The sequence below is a fragment of the Gigantopelta aegis genome, chromosome 6 (assembly GCF_016097555.1).
Source record: "Gigantopelta aegis isolate Gae_Host chromosome 6, Gae_host_genome, whole genome shotgun sequence".
Classification (NCBI taxonomy): Eukaryota; Metazoa; Mollusca; class Gastropoda; order Neomphalida; family Peltospiridae; genus Gigantopelta; species Gigantopelta aegis.
In genome coordinates, this window is record NC_054704.1 from 11,356,478 (window position 1) to 11,379,666 (window position 23,189).

The 23,189-nt window shown below is 35.6% G+C and overlaps 1 protein-coding gene across 5 annotated transcripts in view; it reads left to right on the top strand.

Annotated features, from left to right (window-relative positions):
- Positions 1–23,189, top strand: part of LOC121375153 (protein sprouty homolog 2-like) — a 30,624-nt gene that overhangs the window by 2,984 nt on the left and 4,451 nt on the right. The window contains exons 1-2 of one of the 5 annotated variants that reach the window (XM_041502419.1): positions 3,415–3,579; positions 14,363–14,460. The exons of 1 other annotated variant lie outside the window; for it this stretch is intronic. The gene's annotated coding sequence lies outside the window, so the exon portion shown is untranslated. Of the gene's footprint in view, positions 1–3,414; positions 3,580–3,605; positions 3,949–14,362; positions 14,461–23,189 lie in introns of those variants that run through there. 3 more of the 5 variants (XM_041502420.1, XM_041502418.1, XM_041502424.1) reach the window with 3 other exon arrangements.

Here is a 23,189-nt window from a genome sequence, read left to right on the forward strand (position 1 = left end):
GTCGTAGTTCAAAGTTCATTTTATATTTCCTAATATAATTATATTGATTCGAAGATACGAAATTATTGGAAGTTAAAATCCAGTTCGGACAGCTACAAACAACAGGGCGATCAGAAACACATTGATTATATAGACGTTGAAATTCTAAATAAAAAATGTATTTAATATGTAGTTATAGTCGTCCAAAGGATTATATTAGAGAGTTTGTCGAAAACATGATACAACAGCCGCAAACGCAGGTATCTCTTTTAAAAATGCACACGACGAATCATAATTTTTTTTGTATTTATATAACTGTATATGCTGGAAATATATAATTGTTGGATCAAATGAAATAATTGCTTATGGTGAACAATTGTACGATCCAGTGGGAAAGAAATCAATTAGAATCGCAAATTTACCCGGTATCGTGGTTAGCAATTTTAAAATGTATTATTATCAAGTGACTACTCGGCACATGTATATAGGACTTTATATTAGATCCCTTGGTAACGCATTTACGTCAATCATAGAGGGTTTCGGGGACATGTTCACGCGGAAATGTTTGAAAACTTGATAAAATATAATTATTCCCATTCTACGTTCATTCATTTCAACCTATTTTCCTGCTTATATCCAATTAAGGTTCAAGCACGCTGTCCTGGGCACACACCTCAGCTATATGGGCTGTCTGTCAAGAACTGAGTGGGTTAATTGTTAGTTGTTAGTGGATAATGAGAGACGAGTGTGTACCTACCTATTGAGTCGTTAAAACTCGCCCAGGGTGAGAGCCAATTACGGGCTGCGAACCCTGTACCTACCAGCCTTATGTCCGATGGCTTAACCACTCAAACCCATTCTAAATTGAGGGAGTTATTAATTGCTCCTCTCACTTAGATTATGGCGAGCTATTTGAGATATTACCATATTGATACCATAATATTATATAAATCCATATGCCAAGTGAAGCTAAAAATTACTCCTTGAACTAGTCTAAGGGGAGCGATGGGGAGCGGGAGTAATAGCTCCCCTTAAATGATGAGGTCTGGCGACAAGGTTTTAGTCTGTGTATTTTTATTTAGTTTGGAGGTTAAAAGGCGATATAATATAGGTTGACCTATTATTTGAAACGATAAGTCCTAGATTAGTAAAACTTGGTTGATGGTTGCACCTGCGAATGTTCATCTCAGTAATTAAAAAATTAATACTTATTTTAATTTATGTATTTATTTTTAAACTAGATTGCCGTGATACTGAATGTTACACCACATATTATTTCTCTATTCACTGAATCAGATTATGGTATTCGTGAAATTCGTTTTTTGTTCAAACATGTTTCTTTCATATGTACATAATAATAACTTGGATGTTGAACATATCTAACTTGAAAGTAGTCACCAATGGGTTAAATCATCGCAAGCATTGAGGTACTACTTCATACAGCATACAATACTGCTATACGGAATGGTATATTGGCTTGCGAAGATGGGGTCCACACTTCATGAAACAGGAAAATATGCTTACAGACAGTTAAGACCATCGTTAAGCTAAGCCGCTTATGTCATTAGTCACCTGTTAATTACTGATCAATGAGTCAACAGAGTGCTTTCTTTTTTAACTGGAAGTACGGTAGTCTGTTAGCAGTAGCAAATTCCGTCTAGCCTTCGCCTACTTTAGTTGTCGTTCTTTATAAACTTGGCCGGGTTACGTTGCATGTACGTTGTGTCACTGTATGTTTGCCAGTGCACGTGTCAGCTTCCGGTGTTAACAATACTCTTGAATGAAAGATTCATCCAGTCATTCAGCCAAATCACTGAATACATTTATCATTTAAGTAGGGGCTGGGTGGGGTGCTGCAGGCGAATAGGCTGGATTTAAATAAGACTGCCGTGGTAGAGAAAAGAAAGAAAAAGAACTCTGCCCAGAATGAAATTGTGTTTATTTCGGTCGGGGGGGGGGGGGGGGGGCGGGGAGACAACACCCGATATGGATAGCGGTGCCCACCCTACTGACCTAGTGAACCCATCCTTGGTTATGTCACTAATATATGCAATTAATTAACCTGTGGCAAGTTATCGTGACTGTGCTATAAATTAATTCAGGGCTTACCCTGTCTGTGGCAATATTAGCTAATTGTTATACAAAGTGCCTACAACATTTAGTCTGAGAGAGAGAGAGAGAGAGAGAGAGAGAGAGAGAGAGAGAGAGAGAGAGAGAGAGAGAGAGAGAGAGAGAGAGAGAGAGAGAGAGAGAGAGAGAGAGAGAGGAAGAGAAAGACAGGGAGGAAGAGAGAACTACTTTTTTGTGCTATTCTATATAATAAAAGATAGGAATCTGACGTGTGCCCCACACCCCCACTAAAGATTGTCCCCTTCCCATTTTAAATATCGCTTCTACGGGTGTGCGAGATTTAGCCCATTACCTGTATATACAATATGTTTCTTCTTAATGTTTGTAGTTTAACCAAAACTGTGTTTTTTTTCTTCCAAATAATGTATGTGCAAAAAAAAATAATTATAAAACAGAATTATATATAAAGTAACATGAAATATGATCTCCTACAAACATTTATGACGACCACAAACACATTTAATATACAGAAGCTGGTATTCTCAACTATAAACTGTATTCAGTATGTTCTTCCTTTCATTTAATTTTTGTCAAGAATATCGCTATACAATTGCTCATTGATAAATGTTGGATGTATTGGCAAACTCAGTAGTAGGAGTCGGAGTTTAATCTCTTGAGTGTTGTTTAGGTGTGAGGCCGGTTTTTTTGTAACAATTTAGTCAAGAAGTTATAAAACATTGGTATTCATATGTGTATAAACGATACGTTGGATAGAACGACGTCACAAGCAAAGTACAAAACGACAACAACAGTATGTATTGTGTCTTATCAGTTTGTTTTATAGTATTCACGCACTAGGACCGCGCGTATTGCGTGTACGCGCCTAGTTTTGCCAGCTTACTATTCCACGTGGTCCCACTGACCTAATTATGAACGGTCCCGTATGCTATCATTTACGGTGTTGCTAGCTGGTTCGGTACGCCGTAATACCTCTCTGATATTTGCATATGTCATCGATGTTAACCACATGGGACCTCATTTCTCAGAGGCGGGATTTGTGTACGCTCATTGAATATCCTTTCCTCTTTCATTGATTACTAGCTTTTGTTTGCCATTAGAGTCACGTGATATATCTCCGCATTGCCATATATGGCACAAGATAAACATACCGCTGGTAGGCTGTTTCAAAGCTGATTTGCTTGTCTGCCCATGCTCTTTAGCGATTACAAGCAAAACAGTTTAGAGACTTTTATCTAATCTAGCAAATATCAGAGGAAGTACTGTTTTCCTTTGGATGCAGCACAAGTTAGATTAATTTCATCCTTCCACCCCTCAGTTGGAAAGATAGACCGGCCCGGCCGGAAGTCTCGAGGGAGGTCATCTGCGTTCTGCGGTTCCGAATCAGATTAGCGAAAAGTGCCATATACAGCGTTTATATGTGAAATTTTACTGGGTTTTTTGGATGATTTCGCTTCGTTGTATCACAAATACATGGATTATTACTTCGTGGAATGTTAAAAGAATGTGAAGGTATGTGTTTTGTGTTTTAAATCGGCACCGATATGCGGTTTTATTGCGTGCGTTTTCGGAGTGGTTGCTCTCGATACGAGACGACGGAATAGGTTGATACTGCGGCGGGGTTGAGCGCCAAGCCGAAAAGGTCGAGATAAAACGGGAATACTCATTTCTTCCAATTATACCGACATTTGAAGGACGATTCTGTGTGGAATATAAAAGTGGCGATGTGGCTGAAGTGGATATTTGATGTATCTTGGTTGTATGTTTGTGTTTCGGTGTAGACCGCCTCATGATTGAAGGATGAGTATGTTGATAAGTCGTGGATCGTGCCATTACGATGGGGGATCGCACGTCCGTCTACGCAAACGACGATCGTTCCACGTAATTATTTCCTCATTAGTTGGTAAAATGGGATCAGTAATTCTACTTTTGTATTACAAGATAAGAACACATTTATTAATACAGATCAAATTTTATGCTCATTAAAAATAATTAAATTTTGTAACATGTGATGGAAATGTGCCCCCCCCCCCCCCCCCCCCCCCCCCAAGCAGCAGCATAATGCACCTATTTGTAGGGTAATGATTTTAACATTAATTTTATGAATGAAAACCATCAATGTCCAACATACTATTAGGGTAACAATAACATGGAGTACTGTGCCAGTGTGTCACTGAATATATATATGTATGTTTAAGTCAAAACCCGACATACATACACGAGATATTAAAAATATAAAAATTATGCATGCAAGTATTGTGCATGCGAAAAGGAATTGTATATATTTTGCTTTCCAAACGGTTGGTCCTCTGGACGTTTCGTCCACAGGACGCATTAATAATAAGACCTGTTGATTTAAGTGAAGACGAGAATTAAGCTGAATTGATACGATTATATTTAATCGAAATAACCTGTACCAAGGCTGTTCGTACATTCAGTTACTTCCGTAACTGACTAAGCTGTTCGGTGTTAGCTAATCAGGGGAAGGAACTCTATTACAACAGCTTTTCCATAATTTCTCAATGTTTTTCGGAAGGGAATTACATGTGCAAAATGTATCGTATAATAGTACGCAAACAATGTGCAAGGAAGGAAATACTCTTGTTTGGTGATGTTGTCCTCTTTTATTTTTACTTTTTTTTTTTTTTTTTTTTTTTTTTCCCAGGTTTTTTTTCAGTTTAAGAGAGAAAAAAATTAGGGTCGTGGGTAAAACTAGGGATGGTCGGTCGACCGGAAACATACCTATTTTTTTGTTTGGCCTAATTGTTCTTGGACAATTTGTCCACTATAATTTATTTTTGTATTAATTATTTACCGTATATTCAGGGCTTGAAACTGACCAAACAATATGGTGGCCCAAAAAATAATGCAGGTTGGAAAATTATGGTACAAGCATTATTTTAAATTGGAATATAAATATGTATAGCTCTAAAGAAAATCACCCATATAATATTATTTGGGCGACTAACACCATTATTTTAAAAATATTTAAGTCACCCAAACGGGACATTGGTCGCATTTGGCGACCTAGCCACAGACCATTTCGAACCCTGATATTTCGTTTACAAGTTGATAGTGCCACTAAAATTTAGTTTGTTTCATATACTAGTAGTTTACCACAAAACAAAAACAATTAACCATTTCAATGGCTAAGAAATAACATTTTAGATTTATTGGTCTAAATGTTGTAATCGAGTGGACGAATTGTCCGAGGTGGGTGGACAAATTGTACGTGGACGAATTGTCTGTGGACAAAACGTCCAGAAGACGAACCATCTGGAAAGCTTTTCCATCACCTTATGTTAAATCGAATATAATATATAGATCTATTATAGTACAATCATTTCACATGAATGATGAAAAATAAGCAATATAAATGTACAATTAACCAGTTTTGAAGTCTAAACCAAATTGTTAACAACTACAATAAATTACTCTCCTACCTTTAATTACCATTAGATTTCCCACTTCACTGAGAATTTATCGTAGTGGTTAACAATTTGGTTTGGACTTAGTAAACAAAGTGTGACCCATCAAGTGCATTGCCAAATTGGCCAAATGCTTTTTTTATATACACAATGTGGTTGCAACATATATCTGAAAATTGGCTACACCAAATTTTTTTCCAGTCCTGTAAACTGTTATGTTTAAAACTACATTATGGTGTGTGGTTTGGAGAAAATGCCTTAAAAACATGCATGGTTCATAATTTTCAGCATTAATTTTAAGATTGTTACATTTAAAATTTGTTAAATTGTATTAATATTTTTTTACTAGAAAATATGGACTTACTAAAACCTGTTATTTCATTTCATTTCCAATGTTCACTGTCAACACTTGATGTCAATAGAAATAAGGGTTACTCCCAATAAAAAAGGAAAAGAAAAGAAATGCAGTTCCCAGTGATGTACAGTGAAACCCCTCAACACCGGACCCCCTCTAAACCGGAATCCCCTCAAAACCGGACGTTTTCCATGGTCCCGTGATTTACACATCTTTTAACACTATATTTTACCCCTCTAAACCGGAAACCCCTCTAAACTGAACACCGGACAAACAATTCGGTCCCAATGTGTCAACTTAGTGTAAATCCTACCCCTGAAAACCGGACGATCAAACCGATACCAATCAATATGGCGCCCACCTGTCTGTGAACACCGATGGCTAGTGCAGTATGCGCATGCTCGAGATCGCTGTTATCAGTGTAATCACCGCTGCATACAGTACAGGTACCGCTCAGCAGGCAAGATTAGCAACTTGACAATAAACAATTAAAAGGACTGATCGCAAGCTTTGGTATGGAGTTAACTACTGTAAACACATTGATTGTGTTGTAATTATGGTTAACATTAGCGGAGTTCGGGTTTGGGTTAGATGTCTTTATTAATTTACGAGTGTGTTTTAAGGTCTTAAATGTGATCCTTCACAAACATGTCTCATGATTTTCTTCAAAGATTGACACAAATAACGGAATTTAATTTGCTGCCTTCCTATGTGTGAATGTGTTGGGTTTCTTTAAAACGTTTGTTTAGCGAAATAAAGAGTAAGCAAAAGTATATGTTGGCTTTGCGTAGTCGAATAGATGTTAGTAGAGTTTAATTTTCGTGTCGATTTTCAACATGACGGAACGTCCAGCTAAACGTCGCCGTGTTGAACTCTCGCTCGATGATACCAGGCAGACCCCTGAAAACCCGACATTTTACTTGGTCCCATGGATGTCCGGTATTGAGGGGTTTCACTGTATATAACATTGTACAAATATCTTTTTTCCCCATAAGAAACTACAGTGGATCTAGCATTCAGTTTGATATAATATAGTCCTATAGTTTGTTTGTTTTGTTTAATGACACTACTAGAGCACATTGATTTATTAATCATTAGCTATTGGATGTCAAACATTTGATAATTTTGACATAGACACAGAAAGGAAACCTACATTTTTCCATTAGTAGCAAGGGATCTTTTATATGTACCATCTCACAGACAGGATAGCACATACCACAGCCTTTGATATACCAGTCGTGGTGCACTGGCTGGAACAAGAAATAGCCCAATGGGCCCACTGACAAGGATTGATCCCAGACCGACCGCGCATCAAGTGAACACTTTACCACTGGGCCCCGCCCCGTAGTCCTATAGTGTTAAATATTAACTAATTTTAATATGTGAGCATTTTAAATTCCTGAACATGCTATAGTTAGGGGTTAAATTAAATTTTTATGGAGTACGATTGTAAGTGTTGTCTTCTCTTAGTTTTAATAAAAAAAATTAGGGCACCACAGCAGTCAGGAGGGACACCATGGCACAACAAATTGAGAAGAAAGAAAAAACGTACTAGTTAATAATTATTGTATTGATATTCAGAGTGCATCATTGGATAAACACTGATATATTATATAAAGTGCACTTCAAATCTGGGCAGTGCAGGGAACATTTTGTTTTTAAAATGTTGATTCGAAATATTTCTAGTCAATTGAAAATTTATTAGCAACTATTGTTAAATGTTTTAAAATTGTGTAGCGATCTCTGAAGCCTGCAGTGACTCCAGCAGATTTCTCATCTGTTTGCTTGATTTCCCAAAAATTCCTTCAGGATAACAAATTGTTGTTTTTAACCTGTGATTATTTGGTGCAATATATAGAAATACTGATCCATTTCAGTTTTAGCCATGAGCAAAATCAAGGTGAGCTGATGATCACTCTGCAGAAATGATGTTAGGCAAGCAATCACAATGTTTTAAAATAAAGTGTGTTCATTTTTTAAATTACAAATCAATCAATTTGCTGCTCCCCCCCATATTCACTATCGACTGCAGTTGCATTCAACACACACATTGTAAATATTCAATTTCATAGCGCCATAACCAAAACTTTCTTTCTGGTAGAAACATTGAGAGTGGAGTTTAAATGGTATACTCACCTGATGTTTCAGAAATAATGGGAAATAACTAAAAAATCAGTCAGCCATTCTGGCTCTATACTTTACATTGCAGCTACGAGAGTTATACAAACAAGATTTTGGCAGGGGCTGTATCTTCTTGTTACAATCTTGGAGGTTTGTGTAGTGATGGGTATGGAGTGGAGTAGATTTGTGTGGGCACCCCTGTCTTCTGTAAGTTTTCATGAATGAACGCAGATTTTTGAATTTTTTTAACTTTGGATTATTAACTCATACTAGTTTTGATTTAATATACGCTTCAGAAAACATTAACAAACTGACCATGGATGTTGTTAGCTGGATAGAGTCACCCTCAATAGTTGCAAAAATCTTAATTTGTTTTACTCAAAACTGATATTTTGAATGAAAATATACCACTGGTAGTTTATTTCCAAATTGAAATGACCAAATCTACATTTTTAATGGCTGAAGAAACACCTAACAATCAGTTAAAGACATGACCATTTTCCATTTCTATCCGTATTGAGAAACATGACCATTTATTGTAGCACTGATATAACTCTAAGACAATGTACTAGTCCCTGTTGGGGTGAGACATAGCCCAGTGATATAACTCTAAGACAATGTACTAGTCCCTGTTGGGGCGAGACATAGCCCACTGATATAACTCTAAGACAATGTACTAGTCCCTGTTGGGGTGAGACATAGCCCAGTGATATAACTCTAAGACAATGTACTAGTCCCTGTTGGGGTGAGACATAGCCCAGTGATATAACTCTAAGACAATGTACTAGTCCCTGTTGGGGTGAGACATAGCCCAGTGATATAACTCTAAGACAATGTACTAGTCCCTGTTGGGGCGAGACATAGCCCACTGATATAACTCTAAGACAATGTACTAGTCCCTGTTGGGGCGAGACATAGCCCACTGATATAACTCTAAGACAATGTACTAGTCCCTGTTGGGGCGAGACATAGCCCAGTGATATAACTCTAAGACAATGTACTAGTCCCTGTTGGGGCGAGACATAGCCCACTGATATAACTCTAAGACAATGTACTAGTCCCTGTTGGGGCGAGACATAGCCCAGTGATATAAATCTAAGACAAGGTACTAGTCCCTGTTGGGGCTAGACATAGCCCACTGATATAACTCTAAGACAAGATACTAGTGCCTGTTGGGGCGAGACATAGCCCACTGATATAACTCTAAGACAATGTACTAGTCCCTGTTGGGGCGAGACATAGCCCACTGATATAACTCTAAGACAATGTACTAGTCCCTGTTGGGGCGAGACATAGCCCACTGATATAACTCTAAGACAATGTACTAGTCCCTGTTGGGGCGAGACATAGCCCACTGATATAACTCTAAGACAAGGTACTAGTCCCTGTTGGGGCGAGACATAGCCCACTGATATAACTCTAAGACAAGGTACTAGTCCCTGTTGGGGGTGAGACATAGCCCACTGATATAACTCTAAGACAATGTACTAGTCCCTGTTGGGGCGAGACATAGCCCACTGATATAACTCTAAGACAAGGTACTAGTCCCTGTTGGGGCGAGACATAGCCCACTGATATAACTCTAAGACAAGGTACTAGTCCCTGTTGGGGGTGAGACATAGCCCACTGATATAACTCTAAGACAATGTACTAGTCCCTGTTGGGGGTGAGACATAGCCCACTGATATAACTCTAAGACAATGTACTAGTCCCTGTTGGGGCGAGACATAGCCCACTGATATAACTCTAAGACAAGGTACTAGTCCCTGTTGGGGCGAGACATAGCCCACTGATATAACTCTAAGACAATGTACTAGTCCCTGTTGGGGCGAGACATAGCCCACTGATATAACTCTAAGACAAGGTACTAGTCCCTGTTGGGGTGAGACATAGCCCAGTGATACAACTCTAAGACAATGTACTAGTCCCTATTGGGGTAGAACATAGCCCAGTGATAAAGTGCTCACCTATTGAGCTATTTCTTTTTTCAGACAGTGCATCACGATTGGTATATCAAAGGCTGTGGTATGTGCTATCCTGTGTAGGATGGTGCATATAAAAGACCCCTTGCTACTAATGGGAAAATGTAGCGGGTTTCCTCTCTAAGACTGTTGAAATTACCAGGCAAATGTTTGACATCCACTAACCAATGATTAATACATCAATGTGCTCTGGTGGTGGTGTTAAACAAACTTTAATCTCAATCGAACATATGTTGCTGGGGTGTACTTAGTATTGATGTATATCACTTTCAGTTAACAAACTGTCAACAACAAAAAATAGTTTCTGCAATGAGTGTATCATCATGACAAATGAATACTAAATTGTGGGGAGAAAACAACTCTTTCCTTTAAAAATGTATTATAAACCGTACAGTTTTAAATATGTCTAGGCCTATGTAAAAATTTAAACTACCTAGGGCGAATCGGAATAAGGACAAAACGAGCTAGGGTTTGAACAGGTTTTTAGGTGAAATGACCCATATTCAGAAATACCATTAACTATTCCTAATTAAATTAAATATATATTTTATTTAATATACAATTACTATGTACCTATACAATCAGTGGGTGAGACAAAATACAAAAATGCAAACGGTTGATGGTTGCTAATAAGCACATTATTTAATAAAACTTTTAAAAGGTGCGTGTGCCAGGTGGTGGGGTTAGATCTAAAGTTGTGAGCAACATTTATAGGGGAAGGAACGGGGGTCAAGCCACGCTTCCCTGGAAAATATATTGCCCAAACACCCTGTCCTGCACGGACACCCATATTTAACATCGATGGTTCTAATTTCTATCTGTTCAACTTAGATTAGAATATACATTTAATTGGTAGGTAGATTAGTTTGTTAGATGGTATATACAAGCTACAAATTTAGAAGTATTCTCATATTTTAGATCAGAAGCGTAAACCATGAGATTGATTCCCAAAATATCAGTTTTGCTAATTCAATGCCTGGTATATATCGGACCTCGCTGTGAAAAAAATTGAGGGAGTGATTAATTGCTCACCAAACTTAGATTATAGGTAGCCTTTTTAAATATTTAATATGAATTTAATAGTTTTTTTCTTCTTTTTTTTCTTTCGGTGTTTTTCTCATTAACCAAAAAATTATTTACTTGTTCAAAGGTGAAAAACACTAGCTATGGGCGTCAGGCTACCATATTTATTCCAGTAGTCCTGCTGTGATAAATAGTCAGAGTACTCCAAATAGTTGCCCCCCCCAAAAAACCCCAAAAACAACAACAACAACAAAAAACCCTCAACAACCAACAAACAAACAGAAAATAAAATAAAAATAGAAATGTGAAAAATATACTTTACAAATTTATGTAAAACAACAATAGAGGCACTGATTTTCCGCGATCATGGAATCGCGGACTGAATCGCGGAAATACCTATCTGAAACGGAATTCCTGATTTTTTTCCAAAACATTATTTAACTTTAAATAGCGCATTTGATTAATTAAAATTTATTTTTCGAACTAGAAACTATGGACACCGACATCTGCCTGTGCTACGCTACAACACTAGTACGTACCTTTGTATGTTATGCCAAATGTTTAATGTAGAGTATCTAGACGTTTTACCAGTCATGTTTTCTTCGCTTATTCCCGCCGATTTAACGGGGAAAAAACGAACATTGTGAGCTAAAATTTTCTGATATTTACTCAAGTGAAAGATATATTATGTTATGTTTGCTTATTAATTTTTAACATTTGCGGCATTGCCATATTTCCGATCTCACAAAGGAATGCAGTAATTGCATATTGTATGCCAGGCTTTGTTCAAAATAAATTATACAAGGGAAGTGGTTTATAGTGTGATCGTTTGTAATTATTTTCCCGATCATATCGTAACGAAAACCGAAAATGTCCGAAGTCTGTGTCGTGGCGTATTCATGTTAAAATTTAAAACAAAAATAAATACAAACTACTGACAAATTTTGCCTCATTGCATATTTATTATTTTATACCAGCAATTAATTGCGGTGTGTGTGTGTGTGAAACAAAAACAGAATTTGTTTAATACTGAAACGGAAAAAAACCGGAATTTGTAACATTATGAAACGGAAAAGGGGAAAATCTGAAACAGAAAATCAGTGCCTCTACAACAACAACAAAACTTTATGGGTCTTGTTTAAAAACTATCACAGATATGTACAAAATTATAGATTCTGTAGCTACGAATTTAGGTATTAATTACTTTGGAGTCTGCTGGATGTCATTTTAAGCAATACAACTAAATTTCTCTTTGTTGCATTGTAGAAAAGGTTAAAGTTCATACGGTTAATGGATATAAAACATGAACGATTTGACTAGACACAGGGAGAAAAAGGAACGTCATCAGTGTTTCTGCAAGAAAGAAATTTTTGGTGGGAATGAAATTTAATATTTACAATATGTGTGCTGAATGCAACCGCAGTCGACAGGGGCTATGAAGCCCGCCGCCCCCCCCCCCCCCCCCCGAAAGAAATAGGTTTAGTTTAAGAAAATCATACAGTAAAGATAAAGAGTCATTAATTTTGTCAACAGGTTAACTTAAAAAATAAAAAAAATTCTACAAAATAAAAATTGTTGTATGGTGCCATACCCATTTTACTCTGTGGCATTATGGCCAGTAGATTATATGTGACAATTACAAGAAGGTGGTATGACTTAAATTTGCATCGAGTAATAAGATTTAATACTAATAGCCCTCAATGATCCGATATGTTCCGAATAGCTCAAACAAACAACACATCTTTTAGCTCGAAACTTTACACTTCTGAACTGAAAAGTGGATGGATAATCTAGTTCCATTGTGTTTATTTAATGTAAGTTGTACCACTGAAACTGCACAGTCACGCAGACAGTGTTCCTTATTGATGGCAGAATAACACATTGGCCGATTAGATTAGTGTGATATGTGCATGCTCCGGGTTAACTGTTGGTCTATATTTAACAATGTTCAGTACCTTGCAGTTCTGACAAATGTCAATTAAGCAAACAAAATTAAATGGAAGCATTTGTTTTGAAATAACTACAGGAGCTTTGTTATTATAAAGTTATTTCAGTTACGAACATCTTTGGTAAGGGTATAATGAATACACATAGTGGCGAATACAATACATTTCATGAATATGAAGAGATGAATACAAATATATATATATGTATTCACATCCATGAATGCAAAAGTGAAAAGGTTTTGCAGAAAGGAAGTAAAGTATTAATTTTTTTTAAAGTAAAACCAGCAGTGCTGAACATATACTCGCTTGGCACACTGCAAGAGGACAGTCATTTAACCCAGTCAGGTCCTCTGCCTTAAATCTGGTTAGTTCATCCTCGATTAAATTATTTTTAATTTTATTTTGCTTTAATGAGCTATTTAAATGATTGTATATATTGAAGTTACGTTGCTCTCACTTTAGGAACGTACGTTAACTTGTGCTTGATCTAATACGGAACGGTTATGGACATTATAAAAACAATCGAATCGGTAAATTGCATTTTGGTTGGTGTGAATTAGAAACATAAATGGTATAGTTAGCATTACATATATGTATTCGGTTCTACTAATGATGAATACAAATGCAACTACGATACAGATCGTTGTTCGATGCTCAGGCACGGACAGCAAATTTTACTTTTACTTTCACGTGTTAGAAAAAGGAATATTCCTCATAATCTAATCTAAAAATCAGTGTGCAACTTTATACTTTTTAAAGAGCATTATACTTTTTTCTTGGAAATACTACTTTTTATACTTTTTTGATATATTTTTAACATGAAAATACTTTTTTCTGCAAAAAATAACTTACAGAAATCCAATTTCAAATTTGACCAAAGTAAGATTTGTGCGTTGCTAGTCTTTTTTTCAGGAGTGGTTTGTTTTTTGTTGAGTAACCAAATGATACTGAAATATGCAGAACAGTGTTCAACAATCGTAAATCCTCACAACATGGTACACACCATTCCTTGAGGTTGGTCATAAGCAGCAAACATTAGTAGGACAAAGGTAGCGATATAAGGTAGTGAAAATACTTAGCGGGTTTCCTGTCTTAAGACTATATGTGAGAAATACCAAATGTTTGACATCCAATAGCCAATGGTTGATATATCAATGTGTTCTACAGCACTCTAATTTGCGACTGATTTGGACATATGTGACCTTTCTTTTTTCATTTTGTGACTAAAACATTTCATATTATCTATATAAAAATACAAGTAGGTGCCAAGTTAACGTAAAGGCCTGCTTTAGTGATAAACAAAACTAAACTATGATGAATAATGTTAAGATTGGATACAAAAATATTATGTTAGTTTAAGCCAACTCAAATAACATTTAAAAAAATGTTTGTTTATAAAAAACATAAATTATATAGGTTAAATGTTCTTTTTTGGTACAGGTGTGAAGGGAATTGAAGGAACAGTCAAGGAAAAGCATGTACCATTCCAACTTTAATGGCGGTGTACTGCATTATTGATTACTTCAGTAACAGTGCAGGTGAGGCTGCATACCTTGGCTGTTCTAACATTTTGTCTTCACCCCTGTATTAAAAATGATAGATATAAAGCACTAGAGCATATTGATTTATTAATCATTGGCTATTGGATGTCAAACATTTGGTAATTTTTATATATAGTCTTAGAGATGAAACCTACATTTTTTCCATTAGTAGCAAGGGATCTTTTATATGCACCATCATACAGACAGGATAGCACATGCCAAAGCCTTTGATAACCAGTTTTATCTTACCTTCATGTAAAATTCTTTAATCTCATTGGTTGTTTGCCATTGGACAAATCCCTTATCCCCCTGTGGGCCGAGCCAAATTCTCTTATACCCCGTCTGTAATTTCCAACAGTTTCCAGCCGCCCCAGTTAATGCTAAAGCAATAATTAGATTATAAATAACATTGATTAATACATAATTAATTTTATTTTTACTATAAAATACACTATTTCAATTTTTTAAAAGCTGCAATGTTGAACTCGGCCACCTAATTACGGTCGTGGTGTTATTGTATTAATGCGCGATTAGCAACAGTTGTTTTGTTGTTTTTTATTTTTAATATTTTAAATTTTTAAATTTTTTTTACTACATAGATTTCTTATAAAAAAAAGTGGGTTTTTTTATTATTATTTTTATTAATATCTGTTTCAGACAATTTCGTATTACAAACATTTGAAGTTAAAAACTCATTTATCGATGGAACTATTTTTCGTCACTGGCAAGTGGTTTCGTTCACGTCCGCGTGGTACGGCTCCGTTAATAAATTGTTAACAGTTATTGTCTGGCGTTATTTTGATTATTTGGCTATATGGTTTAACATGTCGGCAAGATAAATTCGTTGTAGAAGCATCTCTCGGGGTATATGGCTTTTATGTACCCTCTGTGTGCTCGTTTACCCCCTCGCCTTCGGCTCGGTTGTAAAAGAACACATAGAGGGTACATAAAAAGCCATATACCCCTCGTGATGCTTCTACAACTTATAGTGAAGCACTGGCTGGAATGTATATGTAGAGTGACACCCACTAGATTTCTTGGTGGTGCTGACATTGCTGTTAAATATTCATCCTTTCCACTTAACATTTTGAGTAGGTGTGATGATTACCGGTATTAACAATGATCGAGTTGTGTGCAAAAGAGTGATATCAGAATTTTTATATTTAATTTATAAATAAAAATATTGAATGACCAACTTACCAATGATCAGTTCACATTTCCAGAGAACCAAATTCAGGCCATAAAATTTCAAATTTCACGGGAAACACTTTTCGGTTCTGTGCCTTGTGATCATGGGAACCCATCGAAAAATTATGTATTATCTTATTTTCATTGAATAGCCTTACTTATATAATAATCATGGGAAAGAAAATGTCAGTTACATGATTTTGCTGAGATTGTACCGGAAACAATCCTTTCCGTGAAGTTGAATAATTTTGGAGTGTGAAACCATTTCTGTGGGAAAACATTGACAAATAAAAAGTATAATAGTCTTGACGCACCAGATACAGTTTTGTTCAATGCGGAATAATACATAGTGATCTGCATTCTTTTCAGGCATTGACACACCTCCACTCAATAGGAAGAATGCGGATCAATCCGATTTCAAATACCACTTACAAAATTCATTAATTCAGTTTATTTTTGTGTTTTTATCCATTTAATGTCCAGGTTAGTGGTTAGTGAGACTCAGAGTCTGTGTCTGTGACCTACTCATTGATGATTAAGTCTTGCTGCACATATGTGAATTGAGGCTGAAACAGATTGATTCGGTTTGGCATCTGTATTTGGTGTGTCGCAGCCTGTATCCTATCCAGATCAGTTATATTTTTAGTGTTTCCATGTTAAAATTCTGTAACGTCAAGACTCAAAATTGACAAGAGAGCAAGAAAGAAAGAAGTGTTTTATTTAACGACGCACTCAACACATTTTATTTACGGTTATATGGCGTCAGACATATGGTTAAGGACCACACAGATTTTTTTAGAGGAAACCTGTCGCCACATAGGCTACTCTTTTATGACAGGCAGCAAGGGATCTTTTATTTGCGCTTCCCACAGGCAGGATAGCACAAACCATGGCCTTTGTTGAACCAGTTATGGATCACTGGTCGGTGCAAGTGGTTTACACCTACCCATTGAGCCTTGCGGAGCACTCAGGGTTTGGAGTCGGTATCTGGATTAAAAATTCTATGCCTTGACTGGGATCCGAACCCAGTACCTACCAGCCTGTAGACCGTTGGCCTGCCACGACGCCACCGAGGCCGGTAGAGAGCAAGAGGCAGTTGTTACTCAGAATTCACAGTATTTCTAATAATGTCAAAGTGGTACCCAGGAAATAAGTTATAAAAGAACTTTTGTTTTATTTAATGACAACACTCATTGATGTATTAATTATCAAATGCTTGATAACCCTGACATATTGTCTTAGAGGAAACCTGCTAAATTTTTCCATTAGCAAGGAATCTTTTCTATGCATTTTCCCACAGACAGGACAGCACATACCATGACCTTTGAATTACTAGCCTTGGGGTACTTGCATAGTGAGCGGGACATAATGGCCCAGAGATAAGGAACTCGCTTAATGCGTGGTCAGTCTGGGATCGATCCCGTTAGTGTTTTTTGGTGGGCTATATTTCGTTTCAACCAATGCATCACGATTGGTATACCAAAGGCCATGGTATGTGCTATCCTGTCTGAGGTGGTGCATGTAAAAGATCTCTTGCTACTAATGGAAAAACGTAACAGGTTTCCTCTAAAACTATTTCAAAATAAATCAATGTGCTCTAGTGGTGTCATTAAAACAAAACAAACTAACTTTGTTGAAAGAAAAACAATCGGACTGGATTTTCAAAGACTGGTATGTGCTGTCCTGTCTTGGGGAAGTGTATATAAAAACATCTTGCTGGAAATTGAAAAATATAGCAATTTACCTGATGACATCCAATAGTCGATGATTAATAAAATGAATCTGCTTTAGTGGTAGTGTTAAACAAAAACAAACTAACTTGAGTATAAAATGTTTTTATGTGCTATTAAGCCATCACCCTCCAATAAACACACAGAACTATGACATTGACCTTGCTGTGCATGTTTTACTTTAGTATAAAATGTTTTTATGTGCTATTAAGCCATCACCCTCCAATAAACACAGGGAACTATGACATTGACCTTGCTGTGAATGTTTTACTCATTGTATTGGGCCCCGGTCTAGGACCTCTTCCTTTATTTGGAATATTAGGGTTTCCAAGTTTTTCAGTCAGAAAATACATTACTGTCCTAAACACCAAACAGTTTAATGGGTATCAAGTCAGGAAATTATTTGTCTAAATAATCTTCTTTTTCTTTTCTTTTTTTCTTCTTTTTTTTTTTTTTCTTTTAAAAAAAAATTTAATAATCATTTTGGTAGATATAGAAAGTTAAATCAATACATTACAGTACATGTGTTTTGGGTTTCCTTGTTCAGTTGTTAAACTGTGTGAACTAGTTTTGGCAGGCTTTTTAGTACAATGTTATAGTACTGCCAGCACTGTCTAGTCTTTTTTCAGTTTTCTGACAACACTTTTGGTGATTTTATTTTTGTAATATCATAGTGTATGTAATATATCCCATCCACCTTTTCAGAAAAAAATTATTAGTAGTATTATAATAAAAATAGATTAAAGATGATTTTTTTTTTTTGGACATATAGATGAAGATGTACCAGTATGCAGTGAGTGTGTGTTGGGGTGGGGGGTGGGGGGGTAAGGGGGGGGGGGACCAATGTGAATCATTGTTATACACATAATAACATTTGTATCTAATTTCAATACAGCAAATCCAACCAAATCATGTTGTGATTACTTTTAATACATTTATTGAATACAATGTAATGTCTGTGACCTTGCATACATGTGTGGGTGGATTGGTGTGGGTGGTGTGTTGTCCTAGTAACCCCTTTGCCATGTTTGTAAATATTCACTTACATTGTATATAATAACATGCAAAGGGATGAATACACATAAAATATTTATGCTGCTTCCTGTTTAATATATAACCTGGTAACTCCTAAGTAAAACAAAACTAATGGGCCCATTTTTAAAATCTTGCCTTCATCAAGTAATAGGGCGAGATATATTCTGATGACAGCAACAGCGGCAGTTTTCGCGCTAAAGTTTAGCATTGAAGTTTTATGTTTAGATCAGTGTCTCACAAACTATAAGTTTTAGGTCAATGAAATGTGGTTTATGGTTGTACAGGCCTATGAATGTTGATAAAAGTGTATGTGAAAAGAATTAAAAAAAGAATTAATTATACAGTGTTTTATACCGCCATTAAATTTATAATACTCACTTGGAAATGCAGGGGTTTTTTTTTTTTAAATATGTGTATACATTAAGGTCTAGTATCCCTTTACATATTAATGTCTTCAAGTTGCGTTAAACAAGACAGCTTTTGTAGACATTTAAAAACCATACTAGCAAGCCGATCCAAAACACATCACTGGGTTTGGGTGGGACTGGGTCGGGGTGGAGAATGGGCGGGGGCGGGGGATTATTCCCACATATCTGTGTCTACTGAAACTGATGTCATAAAATAACCTGCCTGTCAAATGTGATGAACTAGTCAAATAAATTACACTAAGATGTGTGATATTTTATTGAATACGAAGCCAAAATGAGAGTCCTGTGATTGTCCATTTTAGGACTAACATGGAAGTACACCACAATATGCTTAAATCATACAATATTTTGTGGAATTTTATTTAATTTCACAGAACATCGTCTGTTTCTGCCAAAACTGTTTTCTTTTTTTTCCTACGTTGACACAAACAAACATTTTATATGAAAAAACATATTTTGAAAACTAAAAGCATACTATGGCTATATAGACGGACAGTATTTTGTTACGTCACGCCACTGTCGTTCTGCTAGTTAACGAGTCTACCGCTGCCAAATATATTGGCGCTGCATACGATAGTATCATTTCCCCTTAATATTACATGTATCAGCTGTTTTCATTGGATGTATGTAAGTGGAAGTCGTACTGTCTATCGGAATATTCTGATCATTTGGAATACTTCGGCCTATTTCTGTTTGTAATCAGCCGAGGCTTTCCGAATTATCACGAATTTGCAGAACGGGCGGGCGAGATGTGTTGCTTTTGTAACAATCTGGCAAATTAATTGTAACTAATGTCAAAATAAAACAGTATTGCTATGTTTATTTACTTGTTTACTTACTAGTAATTCCTTGTTATATTTAATTATAGGTTTTACTTTCAAATGTTTGTGTCAGGGGGCAGAAATTAGGGTTTGCCAAATTCGTCGTGTACTTTTACACCTGACATCAAAAGTATTATGATAAATGACAGTTAAACATGAACAGATATTAATTTTATTGTTATATATGATTATCAGTTTGGTGACATTTATATTTTAACAATTAAGTTATGCTAATTTCTGAGGAGAGCAATCACTCTAGCAAAAAAATTAATTTCAGGGCAGCTTTTTTCAGCTCCTGAAGATTTTATAAACGGCAGTCACTGCATTAGAGTTTACAGACTAACACCTAGATCAGTGAAACTTAGTTTATAGTTGCACCTATGGATGTTCATCACAATGCAGAGGATAAAAATAAAAGAATTAATGAAATTTAAATTTTAATTGAATATTTTATTTTAGTTGAATTTTTTAATTATTTTTGTTTAAATCCTGCATTGAGATGAATATCTTATGGATGCAACTATCGGTGACACTGAATAAAATTATTGAAACATTTAATTCTGCAGAATTTGTGTTTTTTTTGATTTAGCTCAGTTGGTAGAGTGTTCGCCCGAGGTGCTTGATCTACCTCAGTTGACCAATTCTCTGATTTGTGTTTTCCCATCCCAACCAGTGCACCACAACTGGTATATCAAAGACTGTGGTGTGTGCTATTCTGTCTGCGGGAAAGTGCTTTTGAAAGAACCCTTGCTGCTAATGGAATAAATGTAGCAGCAACGTTCATCTGAAGACTATATATCAGAATTATCAAATGTTTGACATCTAGTAGCCAATGATTAATTAAGCGATGTGCTCTATTGGTTTTATTAAACAAACAAACATAACTCTATGCTCACGCCAGCCGTTCGCCAATTCACTAATATGATGGTATTTAAACTATGACTGCATAATATCTGACAAAATATTTTAATTGAACGACTAGGTGTGAACAGATGACCCTCGCATATGACCTATATTTACAGCTCTGTAAACGCCTGTAAATAAGTCCAGACCAGTATAAATTAATTTTGTAAAGCATTTTTTATTTATCTTTTAATATACATATATATATATATATTTTTTTTTTTTTTTTTTTTTTTTTTTTTTTTTTTTTTTTTAAATAATAAAACAGCTGCATGCAACAAATGTTTTTAGCTCAACCCAAAGCCATGTAAACTGAATACCCATGGAAACCACTTTTTGTTTTTGACTTGGGGCTCAAGTTGGCCCATGAATATCTAGTTTAGGTGGGTTTGACTATATTGTGTAAAAATGTCATGGTACATGAATAATAAACAAGAACAGTAACGAATTAATAGTAGATATACCCAAGAGATCATTTGAAAGACACCACACAAAATTATTTCCAGACCTTCAGAACCAAATTGGACATAACCATATGCAGACATATGAAATTAGTTTAGTGTTGACTTCACAGAACATAACTTCTTTACATTGGGACCATTCCACAACAGCATAGAGGAGCATATTTAATAAAGTAAATATAGGACAAGTTGATTTACAATGGTATTTAATTATAATATACCCTAGTGAATGCATTACTTGTATATATATATATACTTGTAGCCTTTTAGTTTATTACTTGTCTTGAGTAACTGAGTTGTTAATTACACTAGATAAACAAACATCTCAGGGAATCTTGATGAATCTAATGTCATGGTCTAAGTGGGTTTTTTCCCTGTAAGCTGCTAATTAAATATAAAATAGGGTTGTAGGTGAAAGTAGGAGGGTCAAAAACAATGTTTAATCAATTGCCTTTGCACTGACATTTCTGTGACCCCCCAAATAATTCCGTTTTTTTTCAAAACTGAAAAAGTACATTTGTAACTTTCATTTCCTTTTATAAATTCACTTTAAATAATAGTATTTAGTATTTGTTGTGATCATTCTGGCTGAAACATTTCAAATTGGGTTAAAAAAAAAAAAATTGAACTTGGCTAATTTAAAAACCCCTGGAGTAAGCCCAGTAACTTGTGTGACATACATGTATGGCAATGCCAAGTATAGCCAAATGCTATTAAAGAATGATTTTTATCATGCAACATGCTTCCTGTGTCTTGATAAACCTTATCTGTTAATTCAGAGTATTATTATGTCACTGTCTGATAATGGCTTTGCTGCTAGCATGATAACTTTGGTATGTGTTATCAGGTCACTAGGAAATTAATTCTGCCCATGACAGTGGGTTATCAGGTCACTAGGAAATTAATTCTGCCCATGACAGTGGGTTATCAGGTCACTAGGAAATTAATTCTGCCCATGACAGTGGGTTATCAGGTCACTAGGAAATTAATTCTGCCCATGACAGTGGGTTATCAGGTCACTAGGAAATTAATTCTGCCCATGACAGTGGGTTATCAGGTCACTAGGAAATGTATTCTGTGAAAGACTGGTTTGGTTGCTCAGTCATTGCTAAAACATCCATTTCCAGAAATAAATATAACTTTTTACATTTTCTGTAACTTTAGAATACCTTTATTTTTCAATTATTCCTTCTCCACCCCATTCAGAATGAGCTAGCGTTTTGAATTTAATATTTAAATAAGAAAAGTGGTAGCGTCCTGCAAAGAATGTTTATATTAGAATAGTGTCTTGACATCACATGGTCACTGGCAAGTAGTAACGTAAATAGCAGTGATGTAGAATGCTCAAAAGCCTGTGACATAGCTCTTCTTTTTATCAGGATTAAACTTGTGTTTATTTTTACAGAAAAACAGGAAAAATAATACATTGAAATTGGTTGCATGATTAAATGTTTTTAAAATATCACGTTGCTATGTTTTGATATCGTGTTTATTGAGTCAGTTCGATACGGGTGTTACAGGCAACCTCTCCACATAACCACAGTATCAAAATGTAGTAACATGATATGCTATATGTAACTGTAAGATGATTAATTTAGATGGTCTTTTCAAAAGGGTTAAATACATGTAATAAAATGTACTCAAAACTGCAGTTTTAAAACCTGTCATATTTTGGGTTTTTTATGGGGGGTGGTTGTTTACATGCCCTTCCACACATCTGAGGTTTTTGTTCTGTTTTTACAAACTTGCACTGTCTTACCTTAAAAATACTAGTACACATCATCTGCTTTCACAGTAAATTCAGTTAACTCGTGTGATGTAGTCATACCAACTTACCAAACATTGTTACAGTTCACATTATGTTTTTCAATTAGTTCATTTCATGTTTTTATTGGTGTTTATAAAAATTACAATTTTAATGTTAAAACATGAGTGATTATTATTTGAGCACGACATTGTTTAATACTAATAGATGCTGCACAAACATTGAATGTCAGACTACATATAGATGCAGTGTTTGAGATTAAAATTTTTGGGCAGTATCCCAGTTGTATACTAACATTTCAAAATCTCAACTGAGAATTTAGTATCCTACTCAAATGAAATTCATAAATAACATCGTAACAAACTTGGACGACACTTCTCCTTCCCAGTCTACCG